Source organism: Tupaia chinensis, unplaced genomic scaffold (assembly GCF_000334495.1).
Source record: "Tupaia chinensis unplaced genomic scaffold, TupChi_1.0 Scaffold000118_1, whole genome shotgun sequence".
Lineage (NCBI taxonomy): Eukaryota > Metazoa > Chordata > Mammalia > Scandentia > Tupaiidae > Tupaia > Tupaia belangeri.
The window spans coordinates 1,764,220-1,770,544 of record NW_006159584.1 but is presented as its reverse complement, the minus strand read 5'-3'; the positions used below and the strand labels follow the sequence as shown (position 1 = coordinate 1,770,544).

The following is a 6,325-nucleotide window of genomic DNA, read 5'->3' as shown; positions in this document are numbered from 1 at the left end:
GGAGATACAAATTGTAAAGTACTTGATCTGGAATTTGCTTTTGAATCTACTTTTACTAAGTCCCCCTGGTCAGGTCATTTCAACTCTTGGAATAGGGAAATGTGAAAATACTAGAGAGTTGGTTTCATTTTATATATATAAAAAAATACATACATATATACACACACATGTACATGTGTATATGTGTGTGTATATATACATATATGTGTGTACATATGTACATATATATTTTTTTATTTTTTTTTTAAGTTTTAGTTTTCAGGAAGAAACATGCTAGAGAAAGCAATAAATGTTCCTGGTTATAAAGCTGAACATTTTTCTAGTTGGTTAAACCAGGGAAAGAAACTGAAGAAATTCTGAGCAATTCATACTGGTTATACATCTTTGAGTAATTAATTGTTTCATAGCGCCTAGTTGTAGGTTCTGTACACATGGTAATTTTCCTTATTTTAATGTTTGGAACAAACCCAAGCAGTCAATTACTCTCCTCCCTGTAGAACTTAACTCTCTCAGCTTCATTGAATTAGGTTAATTATAAAGGCAATGGATGCCCAGTCCCCCACCACCTCCACAGCATTTTCAGAGAGTAATCCATCTGTGTTATAACTACCTATTTAGGGAAGCAAATAACTTTTCCAGGAAAACGTTGAATACTCAGTTATGATTTATACCACACATACATTTAATGTCTGTAATATACATATATAGGGACAAAGTCTTCAAAAATTTTTATGGAAAACATGTATTATGACATGCACATGACATTGTGAATTTCAAAAGTCTTTGCACTGGAATAAACTCATACTTTAATTTCATATTTTCATGAATGTTTTGAAGTCCCCTCATCTATGAATGTATTCGCGCGCGTGTGTGTGTGAGTGTATGTGTGTATGTGTGTGTAGTTCCTAATGGAACGAAACACTGTGGTGGGGATAAGTAAAACATTTTCAATATGATGATAGCTACTAGTGTGCATTTATTTCATAAGACCTTTTTCTGCCATCAAGTCTAATTTGAGTTTCTTTGAGAAACTTCAAGATTGTCTGAGGTTAGAAGTAGATCACTCTGTGGTGATAGAGGGAATGGATGGGTTGCTTATCAGTTGGAAGGCAGCTTCGAAAAACCTGGCCATTAGAGACTTAAAGTCTGTAATTAAAGCAGACATTCCCTCTCTATCTTCTAGATCCAGTAATTTTATTTGAGATTCAAATCTTTGGAATTCATATACATTCTTCCAGACTTCTTGTTACACTTACTTGTTGACCAAACATAATAATGTAGGATTTCTGAGTTGCCGAGTTCATGTCTCACAATCACGAAGAATTAGAAACACTGATGAAATGAGAGGACTGGGAAGCGAAATTTATTGAGAGAAAAGTTCCCGCAATGGGAGCTCCAACAAAGGTGGGTTGCCAATTTGGGGCTTTCATCAGGCGCTTTCATCCTAGTTAGTGTGAACTTGTCCATTCTTTTTCCTCGTGGGGGTTACATACTAGCCAGGTTACACCTTTGGAAAACTAGTGGTCAATGATTGCTAAAAAGTCTTAGAGAGCTTTGGGTCCTGGAGACCATTATTTCAGTTATAGAATGTAGTGGGGAAACGGAGAACGTCATAATTGCTGTGATTGCAATTGCCCACTATTTTAAGCTGAGCGGCAGTTCCTTGTCTGAGCAAGCTGTGCACAATCTCTTGTTGATGATTTTTAATAAAGCTAGACGGGTGACTCCATCTTGTGGCCTGTACTTTATATGTGTATTACCTATCTCATTGCTCACGGATTCTAGCCTTGTGACATGCACGGTAGACCTGCTTTGTGAAGATTTCTATGACCGAAAGTAAGTCATTTTGCTCTACTCTCAAATGCTTTTCATTCTGAAACGGAGTTAATAGCATCAACAACAATCCATAACTAGCATTTCTGGAGTCTTTATTCTGTGCAGGAACTGCAGTCAGTGCCTTCACATGGCTTATCTCATTAGCCTCAGAGCAAAACAGGCTCTTCTCTAGTGCAGATTACATCATATGCAATTGTTAACCATAGGAAAGAAGTTGGTATAATAAATAGGTTGTTTTGACTCATGTTATCTTCTAGTTATTTAAATTTATTCATAAATTTATGTTATGTATTTTATAAGTTTTTATTTATTTATTGTTTTAGAGAGATATTTGCTATAGGGCTCATGTGCTTGCCAGAGAGACAGACAGAAAGCAAGAAATCACCACCCCCACCCAGGGAGGGATGATCACACAGAATCCCTTCTCCCTTCTTTTCTCTGAATCTTGGGCACACACACAAATGTGCCTGGTGTGAGTTTTAAGCTGCTGGATCTGGGACTCAAACTGCAGTCAGCTACATAGGAGTCCAGCAATGTAATCATCTGTTGGTCCTTATTGCTTTGCCTTTATTTTTTTTAATAAAATATACACACATAAGTTTTCCGATTTTTATTTCTAAGAACAAACCTACCTACCTTCCTTCCTTCCTTCTTTCCTTCCTTCCTTCCTTTCTTCACCAGGGAGGGACAGAGTAAGAGAGAAAGGAAGGGAGAGGGGAAGGGAGGGAAAGTGAGAAAGCAAGCTACCAGGTCTGGGACTAGAACTGGGGTCAGCCATGTGGAAGTCCAGGGCCCTTAACCACCACACCACCTGCCAGCCCCCCTATTGTTTTCCTTTTTAAGGACAGGGTCATGCCATTTTGTGATCCTCTTGCCTCAGCCTCTCAGCTGGGACTACAGAGTTACCACCACTCTCAACTCTTTTCATACAGGGTTTCAGTATTTTGCCCAGGCCCCTTAAACTTGAATTCTGCCTGCCTCAGCCTCCTGGAGTAGCTGGGATTTCAGGCATGGCTCCTACATGCCACCTTGAGGTTGGACCAGGGACGGAATCTAGGCCTCCTGTGTTGTCCCAAGCTGAGGACTGGAGCATGATGTTTCAGGATTGTGCCATAGTGTCTGGGGCTGGAGAAGCTTTCCTCACAATTAAAAAAACAAAAAGAAAAAAAGAAACACAACAAACAAACAAAAAAACAAACTTTGTAAACTTTGTTGTAATAGAAGTTCTTAAAACAGAAACTAAAAAAGCACTTTTATCTAATGCAAGTGGAGTCTACATGAGTGGCTACATGAACACCTATGATTAATAATACGTTAATCTCTGGTGAATCTGGGAGTAGAAATAAAGGAGCTGCAAAGTCACTTCTCTCAATTAAAACAATAGGCTAATAAGGAGGCTAATGATGGACGAAGTTCTCAATTTTAATGAAAAATGTCTCTAGAATCTAATGACTCTCAATAACTACTTCTCAAAGAAAAGGCGAAAACCACAGTACTTAACACTATAAAAGACTGACTGGGATTCCAGTTGAAGAAAATATCTTTAAAATATTTAACTGCTCCTATTTTTATTGTGATTATGATTATTTTAGTTATTGTTAGTGTTCTAGAAACTTGAACTCAAATCTTTCTCAGTAACATAAATATGGTATTGTAGTAGAAATGTCTGTTCTATTATAGTACTGATTTTGTAGAAGAGAGAAATTGAGGGTGAGTAAGGTTAAGTAATGTGTCCATTTTCACATAACTGGCAAGTGGTGGATCCATGGTTAGATTCTAAGCCTCAATTCCAGGGTCCGCGCTCTTAACTTCTATGATGTATCAGGCAAGTAGAATTCCTTTTTCCTAATCACCACCACTATTTTCTGATCACCACCAGGTTTTGTTCTAATTTGCCAGATGGCACATACATTTACTAGAGACAGAGAAAGAGAAAGCAGCCCTCATGGGAGGTAGTTTCCCTGTAAACTTTATCATCCATTTTTCCTTCCTTTCAGGATTCTGGACATGTGCATGCTCCTAGAGTGTTTTCCAAGCAGCCACTGTGGACTGGAAACACACAGTAGGCCATGTGGAATCCAGCTGCCTTTACAATCACATCACTGGCTGGCCTGTCACCATATTTTTTGACCCCAAGGTGAAAGGACAATTCCATAAATGTATAATTCCATCTTGGGTATCAGCTCTTCTCTCTTATTTATTTATTTATTTATTTATTTATTGAGAGAGATTTTTGCTATAAAGGCACATGTACTCACCAGGGAGACAGAGGGAAGAGACAGAGAGAGAGAGACAGAGAGAGAGCAAGAAATCCCCCCCCCCCCAGGGAGGATGATCACCCACAATCCCTTCTCCTCTTGGGATCTTGGGCATGCACATAGATGTGCCTGGTGTGAATTTTAAGTTACGGGATCCAGGATTCGAGCTGCAGTCAACTATATGGGAGTCCACCAGCATGACCATTATGACATCTGCTGGTCCCGGGTATCATCTCTTCTGTTTGTCGTATCTCTTCAAGGACAATGTCTATTCCCCCCTCAATAGCATTAAATGTGTCCATTTACTCCTAATAATATTCCTTGTTCTGGCTAATATTAATGGAGCTATCCAGCTTTCTTATGAGCATTATGCAGTATATATTATCTTTGTATTTTTTACCTTTTCTGTGTCTTTATATTTAAAATGGAGTCAAGGAAGGCAATGTATTTTAAACATCACATGGGACAGGTTATGCCAAAGATTTTATTGGCAAAAAGGGAAGCTTGCAAAGAGGAGGTAAGAGATGTCAACCTAAATAACAGGGAGACTTTAAAAAATTATTTATTTATATATTATTTTGTAATTACCAGAGAGAGAGAGAGAGAGAGAAAGCAAGTAAGCAAGCTCCCCCCAGTGGGGCCTGTTTACACTGCAATCCTTTTTCTTCCATTCTTCCATACCATCAGGGAGGATACTGGGCACACGTGCACACACACATCCTGTGTGTTTTTCAAGTCACTGGGGCTGGGATTTGAACTGTGGTTGACCATATGGGATCCAGCTTCCTCCACCAGAACTTAACCACGGCACTAAGGGGTGACTCAAAACATATTTTTTTCCTTGGCATGTGCATATGCATGAGAAAGAGAGACAGAGAGAGAAAGAGAGAGGGAAGCACATTTGATAGAGCCTTGTCACACTGTAATCCCCTTTTTTCTGCCCTCCAGCTTCCCAGGTGCCCGCATGCACAACTGGTATGTTTTCAAGTTGACCTAAAGATCTTAACCTTAACCACCACACCACTGGCCCCAAAGGTCCCAAAGCTCTTTTCTTTTCAGCACATTAGCAATAGAAATACATAGCTGATTTTCATTCATTGGAAGTCAGAAAAGAATAAGAAAAACAAAAAAGCCAGAAAAAAAAAATTAGATCTTTTCTGTGAAAATGAAAAGAGCACATTAAATAAAACCTAAATCTGGATACAGTATTTTTGTTTCACTGCTTTAATAGCTATTAAAGTTAAAATAAGCATTGCAATTTTCTCTGGTTGGAAACCATTTGATTTATGAAGGAGAGTGCCGCCCCCTTCCCTTGTTGGGCCTGTCTGATATCTAAGTATGCTTTAGTGCTGCTATTATGCACTGTTGAGTCAAGGCATAAACATTAGTTGATCTGCCTATTGTATATTTTTTCTTGATTAGAAAATTGAATCCCATTTATTTTCTTAAGTACATAGAGAAATATAGGCCAAATAATTTTTCGAAAGTAAGTCATGTGAAGTATTTGCAAACTAGTGTATACTGGAGCTTTGAACATGTTCTTTAACATAGTTTTAGTAAGAAAATGCCATCAACTTTTGATCTACACCTTGAGGAGTATCGTCTATAGGCTATTTATTTGCTATGTCTATCAGAAAATAGAAAGGTCTGTTTCACTCAGTATTTACGTTTTCACATGCTAGTATGTGAAAAGGTAGAAGAAACATAGGCATTTATAAAGGTATATGTGTAAGAAAGTGTATGTTTAACATTTTGTACATTTGTTGTTACAAAATAAAAATGATTCAACATTCTCTAGGCAGATAAAGCTCATTAGTAATAATAGGATAAAATATTATTATTATTATTATTATTGAATTGTTGAGAAAATATTTTCAAGAGACCCTCCCCCATCTATCCTCTCAAAATAATTATCTAGTGGTATAACTTTTAGGTCAATTTTATGTATTGAGAAAATGCAACGGGTAGATTTTGCATCATATTCTTCAAGCCGGATTATATTTAGAAAATATCTAGAAATATTTTTGCACTCTCCTAAGGCAATGAGTTCTCTGGATATTTTCTATTTTTTCCTAGTGTCTTTAGGAGAGTAGACGTTTCTTTACACAGCCACGTCTCTTCTATATGCCATAAGTTTGATAGAATGAATCAGTCAGCAATGATTGCTCTAAGCCATAGTGCATTATTGTTTGGCAAAGAGATCATTGCTGTGTGGGAGGGAAATGGGATTT

At 37.7% G+C, this 6,325-nt stretch overlaps 1 protein-coding gene across 11 annotated transcripts in view; it reads left to right on the top strand.

Annotated features, from left to right (window-relative positions):
- Positions 1-6,325, top strand: part of PCDH15 (protocadherin related 15) — a 781,066-nt gene that overhangs the window by 253,305 nt on the left and 521,436 nt on the right. The gene's annotated exons all lie outside the window — the stretch shown is intronic.